Genomic DNA, 25,804 nt, shown 5'->3' with positions numbered 1-25,804 from the left:
TGCCTGTGTCTCTGCCTCTCTCTGTGTCATTCATACATACATATATACATACATAAATTTTAAAAATCTTTTTAAAAAAAGGTCCTAAGCCAATGAATTTTTAAAAAATTTTATTTATTTATTCATGAGAGACACACAGAGAGAGGCAGAGACACAGGCAGAGGGAGAAGCAGGCTCCATGCAGGGAGCCCGACGTGGGACTCAACCCTGGGACTCCAGGATCACACCCTGGGCTCAAGGCAGGTGCTAAACCACTGAGCCACCCAGGGATCCCCTCAGCCAATGAATTTTTAAAACTGACTTACGAAGGTCCTAATTATGTATTTTTAAAATAATGTTTAACCCAAAGGAGAATACTTAGCAGTGATCCGGAAGCTAGCGCTCTCGGTTAACTCAAACCACAGAGAGTAGACATTTGAGTCCTGGCTGCTTCTCAGACTTTCTGGTTTCTTCATTCCTGATGTCCTTGGTAAGTGAGTTGTTCAGACTTACAGGGAAACTTTTATTTTGGTTTATATTTTAAATTAGCCTACAAATAATAATAGCACCAAGCTCACACAGCATTTACGGTGTGCTAGATACCTTGTTACACACTCAACAGATATTAAGTCATTTAATCAGTACAGCTCAATAAGGTAGCCACTATTATTTTCCTGTATTACAAAAGTTCAGAGAGGTTAACTACCTTGACCAAGGCCACACAGCTAGTCCATGACGGAGTAGGATTTCAATTTAGGAAGTCTGGATCCCAGTGGATGCTCCCATCCATGATATCGTGCTTCCTGGTGTCAAACATTAACCACACCATGTGCCCCCGCAAGCATGAAACCTTCCCATAGAATTACCTCACTCTCCTTCCCCTGAATTCTTTTTTTAAAAAAAATATTTTATTTATTTATTCATGAGAGACGCACAGAGAGAGGCACAGGGAGAAGCAGGCTCCCTGCAGGGAGCCAGATGAGGGACTTGATCCCAGGACCCCGGAATCATGACCTGAGCCAAAGGCCGACTCTCAACCATTGAGCCACTCAGGCGTCCCATCTTCCCCTGAATTCTAACCTTCTGTCTCTCTAGACAGATGACCTCAATCTTTTGCCTCTCAGTCTTCTGCGGAGGTGCCACGTCGCATGAACCTTGGCATTTTAAGAGAAGATCGAATTCTCTTGTGTCCTGTGGGTTTCACTCATCTGAACTTTTGCTTGTACTCTGTGTTGGTAATTTAAACTACTGCTTCTGTGACTTCCAAATAGAAGCCGAATTTCCAATGTATAGGTCAAACATGAGTTAATGAAAAGAAATTAATCACCTGACTTACACCCAGACTCAAAACAGCTGTCATCTTCCCTCCCCTGATCCCCAAGGTAATCTTGCCAGGTCATACAGTGGCTTCCCCTACTATATTCCCTAAAACACCTCTTAAATCTTTTCCATTTCAGTAGCAGTTTCAAATGCTCCCTCCCCTCAGCCTGGGCCTTTATAACAGCCTCTCAACTGGTCTCCAGACCCCCATCCGTCCTGAAAACCTCTGCCAGAGGAAGCATCTGAAAGCAACATCCGTATGAGGCCGTATTTCTTGCTCTGAAACCTTACATGGCTTCCCTTGTCTGCAGAATTAAGTACTGACTCCATTAAGGATTAGTCTTTTCACCTGAGCTCCAACTTTTTACTACTCCCCAGTCCAAAAAATGCTTCATTGTATAGGTAAATTCATAAAGACAGAGAGAATAGAGGTTACAGGGTAGGGGGGTGGAGGGAGGGAGAAGTGGGGAGTCCGTGCTTAATCATCACAAAGTGACAGTTTGAGGAGAGGAAAACATTTTGGAAATAGCATGAAGCTTGCACGACACTGTGAATATAATTCATGCCACTGAATTGAACACTTAAAAATGATCAAAATGTCAAATTTTATGTTATATATATTTTATAATAAAAAATTCAAGAATATGCTCTATTCTAGTCCAAGAGACCAATCGCTGCTTCTCTCTGAACCTCCCTCCTCCTGTTATTGTTCACCCTTATACAATGCAGAAAACGGGAACTCTCCACGCAACCCACTAATTCTTGAACCATGCAAGGTTTCCTGCTTTCTCCCTCCCTCTGATCCGTGGAAGATTAAAACAAAACTTTCAGAATGTCTCTAGTGGTTTTTATTGTTTTTCTGTCCCCAGCTTATAGGAACAGTCTTTTGTTTCTTCTTAGTGAGCACAGGCCTTCTGAAAGGATACAGAAGTAGTCAACCAAGTTTATTTCACGGACTCTGCTTTCCAATCAGATGGTCTTTTGTGGCATATTTTCTCCAAGAGGGGTCACCAAGGCTCTGGACTGCCACGCCATGCACGGAGGAATCTTATCTATCCCTTTTCAAAAGCAAGTTGGCTGGGAGATTTCCTAGACCATGTACAAGCCAAATGTCTGAAATTTTCAGCATTCCTTTTTTTTTTTTTTTTTTTTTTTAAATAGAGAACATTGGTTCCACGCATTCAGCTTTATTTTGGGGGAAAATAATTTAGCACCTTATCTGTTTAAAAGGATGCTACAATTACTGTCCAGGAGCTTTGTCATCTCTGAGAGATCTCTCATTATGCAGAGTGCACGAAACATCTCAAGCAAGCCTTGCTCCAAAAGCTTTGTGCCGAGAAAGATGAGGAGGGTTCTGGGAACAAGGCTGCAAGTTAGCAACTATTTGCATCTTCATGTGCGCCTCCATCTCTCTGAATCTTCTGGGGTCCTTCTGCTGAAGTCAGGGTAATGGGGTTGAGGTGAGCCTTCAGCTCTGTGGAAGCTCTAGTGGAGAAACCTGTGGGAGTATTTTTCCCCCATGAGCTGGGTGAGCACAAGAGAATGACAAATGCTGGGAAGAATTTGACCCCTGGCCCTGTGTGGTTCTTGTGAGGACAGCTAACATGGCTGATGCCTCCTGGAATTGTGCATGGTACCAATTCTGGTTGATATTTTTTCCTCATCCTCTCAGATTACACCTCCTCCTCCAACATGCACATGGAGAAAAACTCATCAGAAGGGCCTGTGACTTCTCACCTGCAACACTGACATAGTAGGGTCGCATCAAAGAGAGAAGGACCCAAGATTCCTCTACCCAGCCAAGATATCTCCCATCTGTCAGGTTGAAAGGAAGATATCTGCAGATAAGCAAATAGCCTGAAACCATAATACCCAGATACCACTTGCCAAGGCAATAATAAAGACTCAAAACTAACCACAGATGAGCCAAAAGAGAGATCCCAAGATGGAAGAAGATAAATGGAGAGGTCACAACCAGTCAATAGGATGTTGAGTGCCATGTTGCAACCACAAAGCTGGTATTTGTTAAACCAATCTAACAGACATAGCAACCTATGCACCAAACTCTAGAAGCTAAAAGCATAAAGTAATAAATGATTACAAATTCAAGGAGAACTTGATAAAATTACTATTATAATCAGAGTCTTCTAGGTTGCTCCCTTAGCATATCTAGCAGTAAAATTAAGAACCACAAGGAATTTAAAAAATACAATCAATAAACTTGAGGAAACTGGTACTTACAGAAACTTATATCCATTGAAGAGGGAATATACATTTTTAAAAAATAATTATTTATTTTAGAGAAAGAGAGCATGCACACATATGCAGAGGGAGGGAGAGAAAATCTCAAGCAGAGAGAGAGAGAGAGGAAAAAAATCTCAAACTGAGCCCAGAGCCCGATGTAGGGCTCGATCCCACAACCCTGAGATCATGACCTGAACTGAAATAGAGAGCTGGACAGTTAACCGACCTAGCCACCCAGGTGTTCTGAGGGAATATACATTCTTTTTAAAGGTCCAGGAATAAAAAAATTAAAAAAAAATTTTAAAAAGTCCAGGAATATCCTCAAAGGTATCAAGAGAAGTGGCATAAGTCCACAATTAAAACTTTAAAAATTCAACAGCATTTTTTTTTCTCATTAAACTTTTGTTTTAATGGGTCTCAAAATTCTGTGACAGATCTTTGGTCAAGTTGTTTCCATTAAAAAGTACCAATTTTAAAAACTATTAACTTGGGCAGCCCCCGTGGCTTAGCAGTTTAGCACAGTCATCAGCCTGGGTGGGGTGTGATCCTGGAGCCCCGGGCTCGAGTCCCACATCAGGCTCCCTGCATGGAGCCTGCTTCTCCCTCTGCCTGTGTCTCTGCCTCTCTCTCTGTGTGTGTCTCTCATGAATAAATAAATTTTAAAAATCTTAAAAAAAAACTAATAACTTAAAACTGCCGCACATACACACAAAACAAGAGGTCCACAAAACATTCTCCTTTCCTTCTGAAGGTTTTACGATGCATTGTTATCATTAACCAGTCTTTTACTATTAAACTTAAATGGTCAACTGACACAAATAGTTCTGAGACCATTCTTCCACCACTGATTAAGACTGGGAAGGCAAGTATCGGAGAAACAGGGTGGAGGTTCCTCAAGAAGTTAAAAATAGAGTACCCTACAACCCAGCGATTGCACTACTAGGTATTTACCCCAAAGATTCTGATATAGTGAATGCCGGGACATCTGCACCCCAATGTTCATAGCAGCAATGTCCACAAGAGCCAAACTGTGGAAGGAGCCATGATGTCCTTTGACAGATGAATGGATAAAGAAGATGTGATCTGTGTATACAATGGAATATTACTCAGCCATCAGAAAGGATGAACACCCACCATTTGCTTCGATGTGGATGGAACTAGTGGGTATTATGCTGAGTGAAATAAGTCAGTTGGAGAAAGACAATCATCATATGATTTCGCTCATAGGTGGAATATAAGAAATAGCGAAAGGGATTATAAGGGAAAGGAAGGGAACTGAGTGGGAAAAATTAGAGAGGGAGACAAACCATGAGACACTCCTAACTCTGGGAAATAAACAAAGGGTTGCAGAAGGGGAGGTGGATGGGAGATGGGGTAACTGGGTCACAGGCAATAAGAGGGAAATTGATGGGATGAGCACTGGGTATTATAGTATATGTTGGCAAATTGAATTTAAATTTTTAAAATGTAAAATAAAATAGAAAAAAGAAAAATAAAAATTCAACAGCATTCAGATTTTATAAGCCACAATTTTCCAACTCATAATCAAATAAAATCAGGTATAAGTAACTTAAAAATGCCTGAAAATCTTTTCCATTTGGAAATGAAAAAGGGGTGTAGACAAGGTTGGATTAAAGAAGTCATAAAGAAAAATCAATAGCTATCTAGAATGCAACAGAGTACAGAGCATACAAAACCTTTTAGAGACAGTAAGACTCCTCCTGAGAGTTCACGGTCTTGAATGCCTTCCTGGCTAAAGACAGAAGACCAAGAGGCACTAAGGAGTTATCATTTCCTAGCAAGCACAATAAAACAAACCCAAAGAAACAAGAAAGAGAGATAAAGATAAAACTTCAAAGTAATAAGGTAGAAAAAGTAGATGGGAGAGCTGATAAATAAACCCAAAAGTTGCCTCTTGCAAAGGCTAATGAAATTTTTAAAAACCTTTTAAGATCATGATTAAGAAATGGAAAGAGAGAGAGGTAAAGGAAGATGATAAGCAGAAACAGGTCAGATTAGAAAGGAGGAAGGAGAAATAACCACAGAGACAGAAGTGGTCAAAATAAATTAAGAGAATAGTCAGTTTTATTGTAACAATTTTCAAAACTTGGAAGGACAAATTCTTAGCAATATGATCGGTTATAAAAACTGACCTAGGCAAAAAGTTTACACTTTTGAATGATCGAAATGTAGCTGAAGATATATTTTTTTAAGATTTTATTTATTAATGAGAGACACACAGAGAGAGAGAGGCAGAGACACAGGCAGAGGGAGAAGCAGGCTCCATGCAGGGAGCCTGATGTGGGACTCGATTCCGGGTCTCCAGGATCACACCCTGGGCTGAAGGCGGCGCTAAACCGCTGAGCCCCCCGGGCTGCCCTGAAGATATTGATAAAAGATCTATCACATATTTCTTCAAAAAGCTATAGATGTTTGGGAGACATTAGAGATATTTGAATATTGATTATATATTAAATGATATTTGGGTATTACCACTAACTTTCTTTGCTGTCACAAGTATGACAAAGCCCCTCTCCTTAAAACTTTTGTGTTAGGGGTGCCTGGGTGGCTCAGTTAGTTAAGCATCATCTGACTCTTGATTTTGGCTCGGGTCATGATCTCAGTGTCCTGGGATTGAACCTCGTGTTGGGCTCCACACTCAGTGGAGTCTGCTTGAGGCTTCTCACTTTCTCTCCCTCTGCCCCTGCTCCTGCATGTGCTCTCTCTCTTTCTCAAATAAAGAAATAAATCTTTAAAAACAAAACAAAAGAACTTTCATGCTAAAGTATTTAGGGATGAATTATCATGATATATGTAATCTACACACACACACACACACACAGAGCAGTATCATAAAACTACAATAATCAAAACAGCATGGTACTAGTGTGTAAAGATAGACAAAGTAATTGAAGGAACAGACTAGACAGGCCCTAAATACTACCCCGCCCCTGCCACCCCATGGACAACTGACTGACAAAAGACAAAGGGACAAAGGCAATGCAAAGGATGGTCACTTTTCTACGAATGATCCTAGAACAATTGGATATACATATGCAAAAAAGTGAACTTGGATCTCTACCTCTCAGCACATTACAATCTAAGTTTATAAAACTTCCAGAAGAAAACAAGAGAAAATCCTTGTGACCTCAGGTTAAACAAAGATTTATTAGATTTGGGATCCCTGGGTGGCTCAGCCGTTTAACCCTTGTCTTTGGCCCAGGGCATGATCTTGGAGACCCGGGATCAAGTCCCATATCAGGCTCCCAGCATGGAGCCTGCTTCTCCCTCTGCCTGTGTCTCTGCCTCTCTCTCTCTCTCTCTCTCTCTCTCTCTGTGTGTGTGTCTTTCATGAATGAATGAATAAATAAAATCTTTAAAAAAAAAGATTTATTAGATTTAACACCCAAATCCACAAAAGAACAAATTTATGCACTGGATTTTATGAAAATATAAAACCTCTAGTGTTCAAAAGACACTGATAAGAGAATAAAAAGACAAGCCACGGATTGGAAGAAACTCTCTGGAAAGTGTATATCAGATAAAAAAATAAAAACTTGTATCCCGATTAAAGAAATCTCAAAACTCAACAATAAGAAAGGAAACAACCCAATCAAAATGAGCAAAAGATGTGAACAGATACACTGCCAAAGGAGATATAAACAGATGGCAAATAAGCACATAAAGAAGTGCTCAACCCCATTAATCATTGGGGAAATAGGAATTAAGACCTCAAGAGATACCTATTACAATGGCTACAATTAAAAAGTCTGCCCATGCCAAGTGGTGGCTAGGATGTGAAGAAACTGGAACTCTAACCCTTTTCTGGTGGGTACATAAGATGTTAGGACACTTCAGCAAATAGTATGGCACGTTCTTAAAAGGTGTGATCCGGCAGTTCTAGTTATAACCAAGGGGATAGGAAATTAACATGCATTCAAAAACATTCCTAGAAACTTTATTTGAAATAGCCCAAAACTTGAAATGGCCCAAATGTACAAGAGATGAATGATTAAACAGATTTTGGTGTATTCATACCATGGAATATGGCTTAACAATAAAAAGCAATGTACACACAACAATTTGAATGTATCTCCAAATAACTATTCTGAATGAAAGAAGCCACTCACAAAAGACCACACATTCTATGATTCCATTTATGTGAAATGTCCAGAACATGCAAATCTATAGAAACAGAAAATAGATTAGTGATGCTTGGGGCTGGAGGGTGGTGGTGGGTGGCCGAGGACAGGGACATTAGAAGTTGATAGCTGGACTATAGAGTTTTGTTTGGGGGTAATGAAAAGTACTAAAATCAACTGTATTGATGGTTGTACAATCCTAGCACTGTACTGAAAGGGAATGCATTGCACTTGGGTGGGTGAGTTGTGTAGAAATTGTATCTCAATAAAACTGATACCAAATTAAATAAGTAAAAGGAAGACCCTACTCCTCCCCTCTGTTGCCTTGACAGATATAGACAGATAACATTACGCAATTCTGAGTTCTCAGCTTATTTATTCAAAATTACACTGTAATCCAACTCCACAAGTGCAGGGATTTTTCAGGGGGTTTATCTGCTGCTGTATCCGCTTTGCTTAGACGGTTCTGGCACAAAACAGGCACTCAATAGGCATTTGCTGAACAAATTAAGTCAGTGAATTAGAACCACTACTTTCACCACATGGCTCTGAAATAACGCCCATTTTTGGTTGCACAGAACAATCATGGTTTCAACTCCAGATTCAGTGGCAAATGGTCTCTCATCTGGAAATTTTTACATTGCAACTTAGCATACTGACCCCCCTATGAGGAAATGGGTGGCTGAAAATCTCAATAAACAGCAGGCAATGATGACATTCCCAATAGGATGGTGGTCAATATTTGCTGTTTCCCGCTTAACCTCCAGGGTCTGCTTCCACAGTCACTATATTGACTAAGGCTCTGTGGTTGTAAGCCACAGACGCGGCCTCTGGTGGACTTAAGCAAAAAGGAAACTTATTGGAGGGAAGTGTGGACCCTGCAGAATTAGTTTCATTACAGGGGCGCCAAGGAACTCCAGCCATCTGGCCAGTTACTTCAGGGAGTGAAAGTCGGGCTGAATTAGTTCTAGCATCTGCTCTTCCTCAGATCACTTTTCTCAAGATTCAAAAGGTGGGGACAATCCATTTGGTCCAGCTGGTCCCATACTTGTCCCTGGCAAGTGAAAACACCTGGGCCCCAGAGTCTAGGAGGCCTTCTGCTCCCCGAGCCAGGTGCCCTGCTGGCCTGGGTGAATCTTCTTCACCCCTCAGCCTTCTTCACCTCTGACCTCTAAGCCTCCACCCCTCCAACTCCATCAAGAAATTCAACTTCTTTCCTTCTTCCTAAGGTCATTCCTAAATAAACTTAAGCTTTGGGGGGAAAATGACAGAGAGATGGCTATTTTCAGGAAATCTCTACTTTAGGCTCTGCAAACAGACCTGTGGCCGCTGGGTTGGTTTCCTAAGGCCGTCGGAACCAAGTACTTCATGTGAGGTGGTTTAGATAGTAGAAATTGACTCCCTCGGGCACCCGGTGGCTCAACTGGTTAAGCATCTGCCTTAAATTGAACACCAATAAAAAATAAATTTATTATTAAAAAAAAAAAAAGCATCTGCCTTCAGCTCAGGTCATGATGCCGGGGTCCTGGGATTGAGCCCCGCATCGGACTTTGTACTCCATGAGAAGCCTGCCTTTCCCTCTGCCTCCATCTCTCTCTGTCTCTCATCAATAAATAAATAAAATCTGAAAAAACAAAAAGAAATGGACTCCCTCAGTGTTCTGGAGGCTGAAAGTCTGAGATCAACACGTTGGCAGGCTTAACTTCTGAGTCCTTTCTCAGTGGCTTGTAGATGGCTCTCTTTTGTCTTCTCGTAGTCTTTCCTCTGTAGGTGTCTATGTCCTAAACAGGTCATATAAGGACCCCAGTTTTTGTGTTAGGACCCATCATATGACCTTTTTTTTTTTTTAACCTTCATAACCTCTTTAAAGGCCTATCATCAAATACAGTTATATTCTGAAGTAATGTGGGGGGTGGTTAGGACTTCAACATATGAATTATCAGGAGACAGAATTCAACCTGTAACAGAACGGACACACATGGTGAGAAGCTGCTTGGCGCAGGCTGGGAGAAAATCAGGGAGGGCGACGCACATCCACATGCCTTCAGGAACCAGCTGGGGACACTCTGTTATTAAGTCAGCACTCACTTTGCCCCCCTAACTTCTGAACACTGCTTCATCCTTGTTTTGCTTTTCTGCATTATTAGCCATGTCGGGGCACTGCGCACGGGTCGGATGTGGCTGAGGCTTGTATGTGGCGAATTTAGAGGAAGGTGGAGGGGAGTTAAGACTGGGTTGTGCTACTGATCAACTACAATCTTAATGCCCCAAAGACTCACTGAAACAATTCGCAAGTTTGCTCTAAGCCCCATTCACTGATTTAACCAGAGAGACTACAGTACACTTGGGTTTGCCGCCCTCCACCCAGGGCCCGCTTTGTGGAGTAACACAGCAAAGTGCTAAGAATACGGGGGCTGAGGTCAGTCGGCTTGCATTTGAATTCTGGCTCTGCTGCTAATGGACTTTGTAGCCTTGGAAAAATTAACTTAGAGCTTCAGATTTCCTATCTATAAAATGAGTAATAATAACATTGCCCGATCCATAGTGCTACTATGCTCATTCCTCGTGATACTCAAGAAAAACGCTTAGAACAGGGCCTGGTACATACTAAGTGCCCAATAAATGTCAGCTAGTATTTATTATGTGGCAGCCCAGAAACTTTAAAATCCTACCTTAAAAATTTATCACCAGATGATGTGAGGAACTGTTTTATTCTCAGAGTTGCTATACGGATAGAAATTAATATCTCTTTAGCTATATGAATGCCAGCTCTGTGAAGACCTAGTCCATTTAAAATTAGAGTCTTTGGCACAGCCGAGACAGCAGGCACAAAGGCTGGTGCTTTATAATATATACCAGTCCTCGGGCGCCTGGGTGACTCAGTGGCTGAGCATCTGCCTTTGGCTTAGGTCATGATCATGGGGCCCTGGGATCGAATCCTGCATCAGGCTCCCCACGAGAACCCTGCTTCTCCCTCTGCCTCTCTCTCATGAATAAATAAATAAAATCTTTAAAAAAATATGGCTAGTGCTTTATAATACACATCAGTCCTTGGGCCATCACTTTGCCCCTATAGACTCTTGCTTTACATACATTTCTAGCAACCTTGCCTCTTGGGTTTTCCAGAAGCAGCCAATTAGAAAGTAAAGGAGAGAAATGCTTAGAAGCAGGCATACTGCCAGTAGCAAGAAGTGACAGCTGACAGTTTGTCAGCTAAGGAAGAAGCAAGAAAATTAAAAAGCAGAGCAAACAGTCCGGCACAGCTCAATAACCCTCAGGGGCTTCTGAACACAGCACAGTGATTGATGCTCTCAAGGATGACCCGAGGACCTGACTTCCTTGCTGTTGGTAATGGCCTCTCCATCCACTGTGCTGCCTAAGCCAGAAAAATCAGGCCCATCCTCAGCTCCTCCTTTTCTCTTTTCTTCTAGATCTGCTCAGTTACCACATCCTGTTAATTCCCTCTTAAATGGATCTGGGAGTTCTGGTGCCCGAACCAGGAAAGAGGGCCAAGATCCCGAAATATAACATATGACTCCCAATGCTCTACTGCTTATTACTGTTTGCTGGACAACTGTACAGGTGATTTCCTCCTGGCCTCCCTGCCTCCAGTCTCTCTGCCTGAGGACAGTATAATCAAAGTGTGTGTGTGTGTGTGTGTGTGTGTGTGTGTAGTGGGGAGAGCACACACTCATAGATGCCCAGTACCTATCATGTGTTAAACATATGCTCATCATATCTATTCAAATAAAAAAAAAAATGACACCTCTTAACATAGGCACCAAGTCACTATTTTAAGTTATTTTTGAAAATAAGGCTACATATATGTATTCGGAATGAATTAGAGAAAGTGAGGTCATTAGCTCGGTAAGTCAGACCCCAAATGCCACTTTGATCTCAACTATGTAAATGATGAGGGAAAACAGAGAGAGGAGGTGGGTGTGCAGTGAGGAGCAGACCTATTCTTCACTGTGAATAGAACAAGATTGGATTCTCCTTTGCTGGGCCCCGTGCAATGTTGCCTGTGAGCTCTCGGGGTTGGCCCGGGCCGGTGCCGGGTTCTGCGGGGAGCACGGCCTTTGCTGATAACCCGGGGCACAGCTCTCTGTGCGGTGGGAGGCAGCGTCCACGCTGGCTACTGGGGGGATTATTCTCCGCTCACTTTCTCTGAGGCTGAACTCCAAGAGAGCCATTGACACAAGGGCTGCAAAGAACTTAAGATCCATATCCTAAGAGCATCCTGATTATTTTCACTTTATTCTAACTCTGAACCGAACGCAAATGTGCTTAGTGTCTTTAATGCAGGCATTGCTAATAACAGCATGCTCCTGATCATTAGGTTGATAAAGTGCCCTCCAATTATGAATCTTAAATAGAGCATTTCGCTTGCTCTGAAGCAATTTGCCTTTGAGCTGAAAAAAAAAAAAAAAACACAAAAAAACTCAAACCTTAGGATATGGTTATCAGTTGGGCTCACTTAGGTATGTCCTTGTTCTGGTGGTTCTGAAGAGTGTCCTTTATTAACAACTGCCAGTGGTTCACAAAATATTGCTGTCAACACACTGTCATCGCTTCTGTCGCCTGCACGTAGACTCCTGTCCCCAGTTTCCTTCTTGGCCCGCGTGTGCCATGTAATTCCCTGTACTTGCTGAGCATCTCCCGACCTCAGGAGCGTCTTGTCCTTAGATCGATAGCGCTCAGTGTTTGTGTTCTGAGACTCACTCGGTCCCCAAGCAGTACCTCGGAGAGCCCTGCTGTGCTGCCCTGAGACAGACTGCCCTTACACTGTGACATTTTCCCTGCCATGTCTCAGAGCTTTGAGGCACATGTCATGGAATGTCACAGAGCCACGTGAGAGCTCAGCTTCTCCGCCAGAGCAAAGCAGAGGGTGGGCACAGTTCCACCGGCAATCCAGCAACCCAGAAGAGGAGATTTTATTCTTTTTTTATTTTTTATTTATTTTTTTAGGAGATTTTATTCTTAATATCTCTTCACCCACCACCCACTCTCAGCCTTCCCTGGATTTCCCAGGATGATACCTGCTGAAACTCTGACCTTACCTGTTTTATTTTCATCTATGATGCGCTCACATTCTGAGCAGGAGATGGAGAGAATGAGAATGCTTCTATTTTTTTTTCTTCCAAAAGCTTGGGCTAATTTTACATTTATACGGAATAGAAATTAATGAAGATAAAATGCTTCTGTTTGGTGAAGGAGATTAAAATTGGACAAACCTCTGGTTAAAAATTAGTAAGTCACAGGGATGGAGAGTACAGTTTCGGGAATAGAGTTGACAATATTGTAAAAGTTTGGGGACATGGTAACTACACTTATTGCGATGAGCATCGTGTTATGTATTTGTCCAATCACTATGTGGCACACCTGAAACTAATATAACATTGCATGTCAACTATACATCAAAAAAAAAAAAAAAAAAACCCAGGAAAAACTTTTCTTTGAATTGCCAGTGTTTTGTTTTTTTTTTAAGTGTGGCTTTTGACCTAAATTGGTTGAGTAATTGCCATCGACCAAGCTTAAATCACTTTCAAACTTTACAGACACTTATAATACAACCAGTTTTGCATGTCACCATGCATAATTTTTTTACCCCCCTTCTCTCTTTTTGCTGAATTTTCTTTTTATAAACAATCTAGAACACATGTGAATGATGCCAGAGAAATCTGCCCTCTACCTCTTCTGAAAGTTTGGGAACACAAAGGAAACAGTCTCCTTTTATAATGTACTTAAAAATATATTTAAAAATAACGTTTACTTTTTTCGTTAGGCTTCTTTCTATTATCCAAGAGAAGAAAATTAAAATTGTAATTTTACCTTTTAGAGATAATCACTTTTACCGTGTTGGTGTCTAGTAATCTAATCTCTTAAAAACAGAGAGAATTTCAGAAAAAGCTTTCTGCAAATGTTTAAAGTCAATTTTAATGGTAAAATGAAGTCAAGATTTGGTAGCAAATTGGCATTGTTCCAACAGTCAAATAATAAATGAACTCAAACATATTCCTGAAAAGCTGAGGCCAGTTCTGATGGAGCTGTCTGGGAAGATTACCTAAATACAAATTCCAAGTTGCTAATTATGGTATTTATGCTAAGTGTTCTGTAATGAAGGTGGAAAAGCTTAACCCCAAAAGAGCAACAAACTAAGAAACCGGCAAGATGACTGGATTTGTATAACACAAGCAGAAACTGACATTCTCTAAGAAATGGTTCAACAGGGAATTGTTTTTAAAGATCCTTTTTCCATGTATTACCATAATGCCATTTCTTCTGTATTTTTGGTTGATGCTTTTCTTAAAAGTGAATATAATCCTCTAATGGGAAGGGTGTATGCATCACCTTTCCTTTGAACAACTAGAGAATGTCGATTTTCCCTTCTTTGCACAATTAAAACAGCAGCTTGAAAATATGAACATGTGGCCATAATTGGATAGGAATAGCTAGTCCTTTTACATTTTGTGCAACCAGAGCATGTATATATTTCCTCTGATGGGTGGCTTTTGCAAATTTAAGCAGAAGTTGCAGCAAAAGACTTAATTCCAATATCTTTTGGTGGAATTCAGTAGCTCGGTCTGGAAAAGAATGCTCGTATTTTACATAAAATTTCTGTCTTGGTTAACATTGCCACCAGTAGGTTATAGGAAAAAAAGATAGAGACAACAAATATCGTTGCCCTGGTCTTAACCTCCAAATAATGTGCAAGTTGGGCCAGTCTCTAGGCAAAGAGGGTGATGAGGACTGGATCCATTTGGGAAGCTAGGAGGAACAACCCACATTAATACAAAGGGGAGACTTAGGAGGCCTCGGGGCTATTTGAACTGTACCCATGTCTGGTTATGTCACACGTTTATCACCATAGACTTGCTGCCCTATGTCACAGCTGCTCTCTTACAAGGCTGCCAGGTGCTATAGCGAAGCACCAATCAGCATCCTACAGAACAAAAGCACCCAAGGATTTGAGTGTCGACCCAACTGACCAGCCAAAGCAGAACATAACCTAAATATCAGGGGATCCACACAGCTGGGGCTCTGGGCTCCATCATAGTTAAAGAAACAGCAGTCTCATAGAAAATGCACATCAAAAGCCAGTGAATCTTGCTCAGTCCTACAAGAAAACTCTGCATAAAATGTTTTTAGTGTAAAGCAAGTTTCCCTAAGCCTCTTTAGATGATATTCCAGGTTCAAAGTCTCTGATACTGCTGCCAGAGACATCTACCAGAATGCTGTCTTGTCTCTCTCCTCTTCCAAGGGACCCTCTGCCCACATCTCGACCTGGGGGCTCTTTTACCTCTGGTGTCCCTATCTTCACTCCCTGCCTTGTTTCTTCATTATCTAGACCCACTCATTCTTGCTTTCTTCTTTATTTCTTGTTTTTCAATTCTCCCATGAACAGGATTCTGCACAAGAAAATTGAATCTGACACTGTCACCAACCAATCAAAAAAATCAAGAATCCAAGGAAAACTTTCGTTTCTGATTGAATTAATAGGGACAACATTATGAGCTGTAGGAATTCTGGGCATGCCTGCTTCCTACAATCGTTTGACAATTTCACCTGGCTCCTGACTCCCAAGACTCCAGTCTCCAAGGCAAATGAAGAGGGCCTTTGCTGTACACCCATTCATCTTTCATATTCCACCTCATTCATTCAATAAGAATTGTGTGCTAGCTGCTGGTTACCGAGATGCACAAGGCACATGTTACAATGGCAACACATACCAACAGCTAGGAGAATCTGCTCTATGTCCTTTCATCTTTATACACAGAGAATGTGGATAAAATATTGTATAATTACTCAGATGTGCAAAGGGGTATTGAAGAAGGAATCTGACTTCAAACATGAAGAACATGGGGGCAGGAACAGTGTTCTAGACAGAAGGAATAGCATTTGCAAAAAACTCTCCTCTGGGGATCCCTGGGTGGCACAGCGGTTTGGCACCTGCATTTGGCCCAGGGCGCGATCCCGGAGACCCGGGATCGAATCCCACATCAGGCTCCCGGTGCATGGAGCCTGCTTCTCCCTCCGCCTGTGTCTCTGCCTCTCTCTCTCTCTCTGTGACTATCATAAATAAATAAAAAAAATTAAAAAAAAAACTCTCCTCTGTATCATAAGAACAAAAAGCCATAGGATAGTTATCTTCAGATGTTTGGTGGTACCCGTGTGGAAGGCAGAGTAGCCTTGGTTTGAGTTATCTCAGAGCTGAGAAATGGGATCAACAGTCAGGAATAAGAGAAGCCAATTTCTTAGATTTGGAACCTGATTCATGGAACCACCTTACCATAGTGATAATAATAGCAAATAGTTGTAGGATACTTGATACGTGCCAAGCAGTGTTCTAAGTGATACATATCCTTTAGGAAGAATTAAAGATACATGTAAAATTAATCGCCATAACTACCCTCTACTATTACTATCTTTAATTTATGGGAACAAAATACATAAGGTGCCACAGCTGGTAACTGGTGGCTCCTGGATTTGAGCCTAGGCAGTCTGGCTCTAGCATCTGTGTTCCTGGCCACTTTTCTATACTGCCAGAGTAATAGCACAGTGCCTATCACCAGAGGTTTCTGAGTGAGGGTAGGATGGCTCATTTGCAGGAATGCCCTAAAAGAGTTTCCCGCATTGAATGGAAGGCTAAGCTACATCACTTCTAAGGTCCCTTTCTCCTGTCAACTTGTGAGCCTGGTAACTCATCTCAAATCTTTTCTTCTTTCTTTCTTTCTTTCTTTCTTTCTTTCTTTCTTTCTTTCTTTCTTCTTTCTTTCTTTCTTTCTTTCTTTCTTTTTCTTTCTTTCTCTCTTTTTTTAGGTTTTATTTAATTATCTGAGAGCGGGAGAGAGAGAGCATAAGCAGCGGGAAAAGCAGAGGGAGAGGGAGAAGCAGGCTCCCCATTGAGCAGGGAGCCCTGACGTGAGGCTCAATCCCAGGACCCCAGGATCATGACCTGAACCCAAATAGATGCTCAACACCCTGAACCACTCAGGCACCCCCGTTTCCAAATCTTCGCGATAGGTTCTAAACTCCTAACCATACTTCTCACAGTCTCCTTTTCCCCTCCCCAATTCAGGAGCCATGACTTACCAAAATACAGAGCCTCATGACTTTCCCTCCCTACTCTCTTGTTCTCTCCCAAATCTTGGTTATACAGATCAACTTTATGTTTCTGGAAAAGTCTCTCTGCCTCCCCTCCTGCCTCCCAGCTTCCTTCACATGGGTCCTCTTCCTGCCTCCCCCATACTCTTCCTCAACTGCATCACCAAGATCCAGAAGTCAGTCTGGTGAAGACAAGATTTCACTGAGTGAGAGAGAAGCTGAGGGAGGAAGGAGTGGGCATAGGGCCGGGCACACATGGCACAGTGTGGCCCGTTCCATGGGAGTGTCACTTTGTGGACATTTTACCAGGATAACTAGAAGCTCCTCAGGTTTTGAGAGCAGAGCAAGAGGCCAGAGGAAGAGGAAAACGTGAGCTCTGTGTGCCGAGCTTGGCCACTCAGGCCTGGAGAGCTTTTCACTGAAGGGTCTCTCAGATTTGGCTCGGAAAAGGGGAGCCATTCTGCCTGTCTCCAGAGAACCGGAAGAGACTTCAGACATTTCTGTTTGTCTTATGAACAGCTGGTGGCTCCTATGTGAATCTAATTAAGCATCTTCCTGGCTGCAAACACTTCAAGTTCTATTTTTAAGATTAAGAATGTTTCCCAAAATGTATCTCACAGACGACTGACTGGCTTCAGACATTTTATCCCCAACACACCATTTTGTGGCACAGGCTAAATCGCATTATAGAAATTACTCCATCTTGAAGCACGGCCAAGTCAATAATATTGATTGATGAACTTAGGATGTCAACCGTCTAGAATGCAATGCTTCAGACCAGACTCATTGTCCTTTAACCTTGTCATATTTGTGGCTAATGTCCCTTCCCCTGACACCCCCTCCCCAAAATAATAAATGTCAGAGAAGATGAAAACTGATTGCATTTGCTTCAGTCAAACGAAGCAAAGATGCAGCTGCATTTCTGTCTGGAACCTATGCTGGAATCAGTTCCATCACCAGAACTCGGATGGTTTCAGTGGGTCACTGGCAGGCTCCCCTCCGCATGCACCCAACACGGATCTGCTCTGTCCCGTTTGCTGAAACCTGCAATGTGACACTCCAAGTGAGGTAACAGGATGCCCAATTGTAGAAAGTACAATTGTCAGAGAAAGACACTCACTCTATAAATCCCCGGGCTCCTGTTGAATCTGTTCTTCTGCTCATAAATATATACCTAAACCAAGAGGTCCTTCTAGAACTCTGAATGAATCTCCTCCTTTCTTTTGCTGCCATCATTAAAGGATATAATCAGGTAAGAGCCTCCTCCCGCCCCATGAAAGGGAGCAGAATCAAAACTAGAGAGATTGCTAGCTACCAATACATTTTTCCTATCTCAAAGAAAAAAAAAAGCCAAAAAATAAAAGAAGAAAGCAAGAGCTATGGAGTAAAATATATATACTTTTCTCCCTAAAGAGAAAGAATTTCAGCTAATTTAGAGTGGAAGGCTGCATATCAAGAGTCTCACGTTCCTCTAAGAGGAGGGTGGCAGGGGTGAGGGGTAGGGGTGGGGGGGGCACAGCACCACCACAGAGAAAAGAAAGCAAAATGAGGGCGCAGAGCCAGACTACAGGGCAAAGGGAAATAGTAAAAGAGCCTGAAATTCTTCCTCAAGAATTCTGTCTTTTTAGCTGAGGGGAGCCAGGATTTCCTGTAATTATGCAGCCAGGGGCTGCTGTGGATATTAAGTGAGGCTCCTCTTTGGAAAAGGGAGAAAAGGGGATGCCTGGGTGGCTCAGCGGTTGGGCGTCTGCCTTCAGCTCAGGGGGTGATCCCAGAGACCCAGGATTGAGCCCCACATCGGGCTCCCTACATGGAGCCTGCTTCTCCCTCTGCCTATGTCTCTTCCCCCACCCCCCCCATGTGTGTGTGTCTCTCATAAATAAATAAAATCTTAGAAAAAAAAAAAAAGGAAAAGGGAGAAAGGAAGGTGGGTGTTGGGCCATGGTTTGGGTCCTGTCTTGGCAGTGAGATAATTTCACCAAGGTCCCACCAGCAGCTCACCCACAGCCAGGATGGGCTAGCCTTGGAGCCCGTTCATAACTGACGGGAGACTTTCCAGTGGATGAAAATGGTCTTCTAGGGCCCTGCCAGTCCATAAACCGGAACGATTAGTGTGTGATGCTGAAAAGTCAGCTCTGCTTTCGGTTGACATGGCAACACAGACTGAGCTTCCCGCTATTTGCCAAGTTTCTATGCTTGTCTGTGGAAAGAAGCAGCTCTCCTATGTATGAGAAAGGGGGGAAAATGGAGAAAATCTCTAGGTATAACGGAAGCAGAGTCAGAGTAGGAGAGAGAGAAACCAAAATGGGCCAAAGAACAGAAGATCTAAATAAAACCCAAGGTCCAGTGGGGTCATGTCAAGAAGATAGCAAGAGATCCAAACTTTGGTGAAAAGGATCAGAGTCACTGAAGACCAGATGAAGAGCAATCACAGTGAGGCAGTGGCTCACACTTCTGTCATAATTGCTCTAGATATCCTGTAATTGATGACTTGGCATTGTGAAGTCAGGGGCCAACTTAGCAGCCAAAATTGTCGACAACAGTACTGGCCCTGGGTTTCTGCTAGCACATGGGATTCATGCTACAAATCATCCAACCACAAATCCCAACTCTGCTTCACTTCCTGCCCAATAAGGGATATGCCCATCTGCCAGCTGCCCACTGCTATATTAATAAAGGCCTTCATCCATGCTTCTCCTTCACTCCTTTTGCCTCCTGAGCAACTCTGGTGCCTCTCCACATGGCCCTACGTGATGTGGTGTGTCCCCCTTCTCTTGAGAACAGTGAGCAATAAAGTCTTCTTTCAAAGGCCATTGTCTCTATGTCTGTCACTATCATTCCTGATGAAAACAGAATGTGGGTACATTTAAAACAGCTACAAGATATCATTCTGAATCCTCGAGAGCATGTGTGCTTCTAAATTGTGTTGGTGCAGCAGTGGTCTGTGAGATAAACTTTGTGCTCATAGTCTATATGATTTTGAAGGCCGAGTTCACCAAGCAGGTAATTACGATTACAGCCAACCTTGTCTAACGACTTGCAAATCATGAGCGCTTCACAGGGCTCAACTCATTTCATCCTCAACCAACTCTACACACTAGGTGCCATCATCATTCCATCATCATTCCTACTTTACACAGGAGCAAACAGACTCAGAGAGGGTGAGGAAGAAGTGTGAGATGACTCAGCTTGTGGGCAAATGAGCTCAGAGACAGTCTGGCTCCAGTGGCTATTTTTAATGCTCGGTTTATATGATACTGATTCTTACCTCAAACCAACTTGTTAGGGCAGCCCGGGTGGCTCAGCGGTTTAGCGCCCCCTTTAGCCAAGAGCGTGATCCTGGAGACCCGGGATGGAGTCCCACGTGGGGCTCCCTACATGGACCCTGCTTCTCCCTCTGCCTGTGTCTCTGCCTCTCTCTCTCTCTCTCTGTGTCTCTCATGAATAAATTTAAAAAATTATTTTAAAAACCCCACTTGTTACACCTTTACTTCTTTCTCTCTGTGACTGTCACATAGTCACAAGCATCAACAAATATTTAGTGAGGGCCACATGCATTCATTCCATTACCCGAGGCACCAGGAGTAATTGAAAGATGAACCTGCCAGCTCCTGGGGAAAATGATGAAAATGTAATGGTCCAAGATAGCTTCCAGTAAGACCCAGTTGATAGACAATAGGAAGATAAGGGAAAGTGGGAACAAGCTTTGAGGTAGCTGGGAAAGTGTGTGTGCGTATATGTGTGTGTGTGTGTGTGTGTGTGTATTTATGGGGGGAAAGGAAAGAGAGGGGTCAGAAAGTGGGGAACCGAGGTGATGGCATGGAGGGGAGGTGCAGGAAGGCGGGAAAAAAGACACTTTAGGAAGATGACACATGCCACGTAGACACCTTGGCTGGAGTGAGACTTTTTTGATTCAAGTGAGGGGTTAGGTTGACTTTGAAGAGGCCTCGATGCACGATGATGAAGGGTCTTGTGTGATGATATAAGGAGTCTGGTGTATCGTGGAGGACCTGCAGCTGGAGGGGGAGGTGATGGTATGAGTTCACAGAGAAAGTTACAGTGGGCATATTGGAGTATGACTGGGAGGTGAAAAATCAGAGGAGAGGATTGGAGGATCCTGTGAGGTTGTGAGGGGTGGAAGGAAGGCACTGGGGTAGCAGAGGAGATGGGGGACGGCCGGGGTGACACAGCCCTTTATTCTGTGGGTCTCGGCGTCTAGCGTCCCAGGATGGATGGAGAGCTACCTGGTCAGGATTAGCTGGTATTAGAGAAATAGAAACACTAGGGAAGTTCTTACCCTCCTTACTTGTCATGAGTCCTAGTAGAGGCATTTCAGAGGCTGACTTTACATAGTGGGTTTTTAACGATTTAGATTACTGACACCACGTGCTAGTGTTATATGTGTCAGTAAAGCCTTTGCTTTAAGCAAGTTTCTGTTAATATTTAGGTTTATTAGATGAATAAAAAGTTATTGAAGAAAAAAGAAGGTAGGTATACGTATTAAAAGGAATATTCTAACTGACGTATAAGCCTGCCAGCTGGAGATAATGACCTTTTTTTTTTTTTGTATAAACTAACCTTGCAAGCATTAAGTTTACACACATACTTGCACACACATTTGTGCATATACTTATATTGTATTTTTATATACGTGTGTTCTTATTTAAGCATATAAGTGTGTGTATTTACACAAGTGTACTCATATTGTATATAATTCATTTACCAGCAGATTGTTGTCTCTGTGCCAATAATTTATATATATACATATATAAAAATGGTTTTTGACTTACATGAATGTACTATAATTTGTTTGGATACTCTCCTTGCTTTCTGTTTCTTTCTTTCTTTCTTTTTTTTTTTTTTGCTTTCTGTTTCTAGGGATTATGCGCAATGAACATTTTTGGACGTATTTCTGAGCCCTTGTCTGGCTATCCAGGTAATTTTTCTAAGTAGACAAAAAATGTTTCCTCAGACTTCTTCTTTGTTATTTTCAATACTTCCTCTTCATCGCTACACATCTGTTGAGCATAATTTTCTCTTTGACCAATTTTCTTGCACAGTCTCACTTGAAAAATGACTTTACAAGTCTCCCATGAAGAAGGATTCCAAATAATGTATGTGGATACTCTGCCCTCAGGGAGGGAGAGCATGACTCCCACTCCTTAAATGTGGACTGTACATAGTGGGTTCCCTCTGGAGAGCGCTGTATGAAGAAATTAGGGGGGTGGCCTTATAGTGGAGAAACTGGACAACTGACTCAGCCAAGTGACCAAGATCCCACAAATGGTCATAAATCATGTTACTAGTTCCCACCCTTGGTAAGAGGTGATGAAAACACACTTTACCTCCATGGTCTTCCTCTCAATAACCTCTACTCCAGCCTTTTTTTTTTTTAAGATGTTACTCATGAGAGACACAGAGAGTGAGAGGTAGAGACATAGGCAGAGGGAGAAGCAGGCTCCATGCAGTGAGCTCAAAACAGAGCTCGATCTCAGGACCCCAGGATCATGACCCAAGCCAAAGGCAGACACTCAACCACTAAGCCAGCCAGGCAGCCTCCTGGCTGGCTTACCATGAGAAAAACATCAGAAGAATTCCAATAGTGGACCATCTTACAGAATATCTGACCAGTTCTCTTCTAACTGTAAGGGTCATAGGAAGCCAAGTCTGAGAAACCGTCACAGCCAAGAGGAACCTAAGGAGATAGGACAACTCAATGGAATCTGGAGTCCTGGGGCATTAGGGAAAACTAGGCAAAAATAAAGTAGAGACAGTAGGTTGAAAAAAAAAGAGAGAGAGAGACATTAGTAAAAACAGACAATTGGAAATATGGACTTTAGCTAATTATAATGTACCAATATTGATTCATTAACTGTAACAAATGTACCATTTTAATTAAGACATTAGTAACTGGGAAACTTGGCACCTGATATATCAGAACTCTCTGTACTATCCAATTTATCTGTCAAAAAAAAAAAAGCTTTCTAAAAATAAAGTCTATTAAAAATGAGTTGGAAGAGCACTCTATACATGGTTAGAGAAAGTGTTATTGCAGAGCCATCTGAAGACCCAAAAGTAGAAGTGTGGACGGAACTGTGGTAAGGGCTGTGGTAATGCCCAGTTGGGCCCTCCCTGGGTGATGTCGTGGGGAAGGAATGGTCCCCAGTGAGCAGAGTACAGTGCCTGGCTCAGAGGGAGAGCTCAGGGTAGAGGGCGCAACATTCCTCATTCTCTCTTTCTTATTTCAGTCATTAGCCTTTCCTGAGTCCAGCTTTTATGAAGATAGAAGGTATGTGTCTAACTTCCAAGATACTAATAAGCTGAAGAAAGACTCCCCACCATAACTGCGATCATCATCCACCACCACTGACTCTGGATTTCTTTCTTTCTTTCTTTCTTTCTTTCTTTCTTTCTTTCTTTCTTTTTTTTATTGGAGTTCAATTTGCCAACGTATAGCATAACACCCAGTGCTCATCCCACCAAGTGCCCCCCTCAGTGCCCATCACCCAGTCACCCTGACTCTGGATTTCAAAATAAGCAGATCTATAAATCGTCTTCATTTTATAACCTTTTCTGAGATTCCAACCTTGCTTGAATATAGGTGCCCACTGTAGAAACTTTCTTTCTCTTTTTCTTTCCTTCTTTCTTTCTTTCTTCTTTCTTTCTTTCTTTCTTTCTTTCTTTCTTTCTTTCTTTCTTTCTCTCTCTCTCTCTCTCTTTCTTTCTTTCTTTCTTTTCTTCTTTCTTTCTTTCTTTTTCTTTCTTCTTACACCAACAATGAAAGGAATTTTCAAAATAAACAGTGCCCCCAGGACCACCACTAATAATGACAAGTCACCACCCTGCACCATGTTCCTCTGCATCGATGTCATTTGCACTTCTACAGGTTGAAGTCTTTAAAGGAGGATTGCCACCGGAATGGCAAATTCTGCAAAAGAGAGCCTTGGATCCAGATTCTCCTTATGGTGTCATGAAAGCAGAGAATATGACAGGAGAAGGACACCATTTACTCATGCTCTGCAGTCGGAGCAAATAATAGCAAAAAGCCATTACCTTTACAAATGGGTATATTACGTAAAACATGCCAGTAACTTAAAAGTTTTTTCTTTGCAGGTAACTCAATTTTTTAAACAATCAGCCAGTTTAGACTACTTCTACTAAAACTAGCTAATATTACTGATCACTTACTATGTGGCAGGCTCTGTTTTAAGCACAAATATTTATTAACTCATTAATCATCACACAGTTCTAGGAAGTGGTTACTAGTTTTGTTTCTATTTTACAGATGAAACTGAGAGGTAGAAATGACTTATACAAAGCCACACAAGAGAGAAAAATCACACCATGACAGTTTGATTCCAGAACCCATCCTCTTCACCTCTATGCCATATAATGTGCATATGTACATATGCACATGTACATACAAGTATATATGTGCACATTTGTGTGAATACACAGAAACTTATCTTTACCATAAAACATTCTAAAATTATTAAACTGTTGAATTTTTTTTAATAAACTGTTAAATTTTTCAAGTTCTGTTTCAACTAAACCTCAGAAGAAAATCATTGACAGGTTTGAACAACAACCTGTTGTTGGTTGAACAACAACAAACAGGTTTTTTTTAGGTTTGAACAACACAGAACAGCAGCAAAAACAACGGTTTGGTACTTAAAGACAAATTCTTAAGTAAAAAGCAATTTTCATATCAGTTTTAGCAGATAGAAGCCTTCAAAGATTATTATTTGAATGTTATTTCGAAGAAAGAACCTCTCCCTTAGGACAATTATTACCAGAGATACAATATTTAAGTACAATTGGAAAACTTGAAATCCCCTGGGAGTTGGAGGGAAGTAGATTTCTCTAATGAATGCTATTTCTGATTCTCCTAAGAAAAATAATAAAGGCCAGATTGATTTTCTTTTGCAGGGATTGAGTAGGCATTCCTAAGCCTCACCGACAGGTAGCAGACCTCTGACTTGGTATTTCAAGTTTGTAGGTCAGAGACACATCATTTTCATGAGTGCGTGCATAAGTAACCCGAGAAATGGATGCTGCTGGCATTTTGAAGCCTCTTTTTAAAGATTACTTTTAAATGATATATAATTTTAAATAACTTTAAGGCACAGCAGAATCATTTTATTTCTGCACCACACTCCTCTAAGTGAGGAAAGGCCCCATTTACAGTGGCCAAAAGAACCTCGGAGAAGCATTTTTCCTTGGAAGCAAGCAGCATAGCAGGGAGGAGTGCCATGGTCCCAGAGGAAGGCCGGTCGAAAGAGCAGATAGGAGGAAGATTAGGAAGAGTCTAGATAAACACAGCCCGTGAGGTTGTTGGAGCATCATGAGCTGAACAGGTCCCTGCAGCGGCTGGAGTCCTCCCCCGAGGCGCCTATCACAGAACTGCAGGTTTTCCCCTTGGTGGTTAGGAGGATGGCTTTTGTTCATGTTACCATGGCAATACCCAGACCGATTCAAAGGGAGTTTTCTGAAGTGTTGTGTGTTCTGTGTCTGCGTATTTCTCTATGTGTGTATTTCAGGGGTGATGCATGGACACACAAGCCAAATCCAATCATGGATTCTTTTGCTGGGTAGGAATGTCATTCTAGTATTGACTTTTTTTTTTATCTTACTTCTCATGAGGTCATGAGTTGAAAGGAGGAAGATTTTCTGTTGCACAGAAATTTTCATTGTAGCTATAGACCTCCCTGAGGCAAAGATCTCCCTCATATGGTGAAATACGGGGTGGAGAGAGGTGCCAGGTCAAAAGTGAATAAGAGGACTGTCTTAAGGACTGTTTTTTTTTTTTTCTTTCTTTCCTTTTTTTTTTTTTTTTTTGGATAAAGTCCATTGGAAATTAAGTCAGGGCCAGCCTTCATTGTCTGGACAAGTGTTCCTGAAAGGAGAGGTTATAAAGAGATAAATAAAATTCATCCACTCCTAATTTCTCTTTGTTAATCAATTACCTGGTTGCTTAAACTAAAATCCTCAGTTATTCCTGCCTCTGCCCTCAC

At 41.9% G+C, this 25,804-nt stretch overlaps 2 long non-coding RNA genes across 2 annotated transcripts; one reads left to right on the top strand and one right to left on the bottom strand.

Moving 5' to 3' along the window:
• Positions 1 to 17,029: 17,029 nt before the first annotated feature.
• LOC144291226 (uncharacterized) lies at positions 17,030 to 19,211 on the bottom strand. The gene is made up of 3 exons (XR_013358549.1): positions 18,792 to 19,211; positions 17,911 to 18,016; positions 17,030 to 17,834 (listed from the first exon to the last, which is right to left on the bottom strand). It is a non-coding gene; the product is annotated as an uncharacterized LOC144291226 (long non-coding RNA).
• A 2,317-nt stretch (positions 19,212 to 21,528) lies between these two features.
• On the top strand, positions 21,529 to 24,256 carry LOC144291225 (uncharacterized). Its single transcript, XR_013358548.1, has 4 exons — positions 21,529 to 21,726; positions 23,039 to 23,079; positions 23,677 to 23,903; positions 24,076 to 24,256. It is a non-coding gene; the product is annotated as an uncharacterized LOC144291225 (long non-coding RNA).
• Positions 24,257 to 25,804: the final 1,548 nt, after the last annotated feature.

This window comes from Canis aureus, chromosome 19, assembly GCF_053574225.1.
Source record: "Canis aureus isolate CA01 chromosome 19, VMU_Caureus_v.1.0, whole genome shotgun sequence".
NCBI lineage: Eukaryota > Metazoa > Chordata > Mammalia > Carnivora > Canidae > Canis > Canis aureus.
Note: the sequence above shows the minus strand (reverse complement) of the source record. Positions and strands in the feature narration are given on the sequence as shown.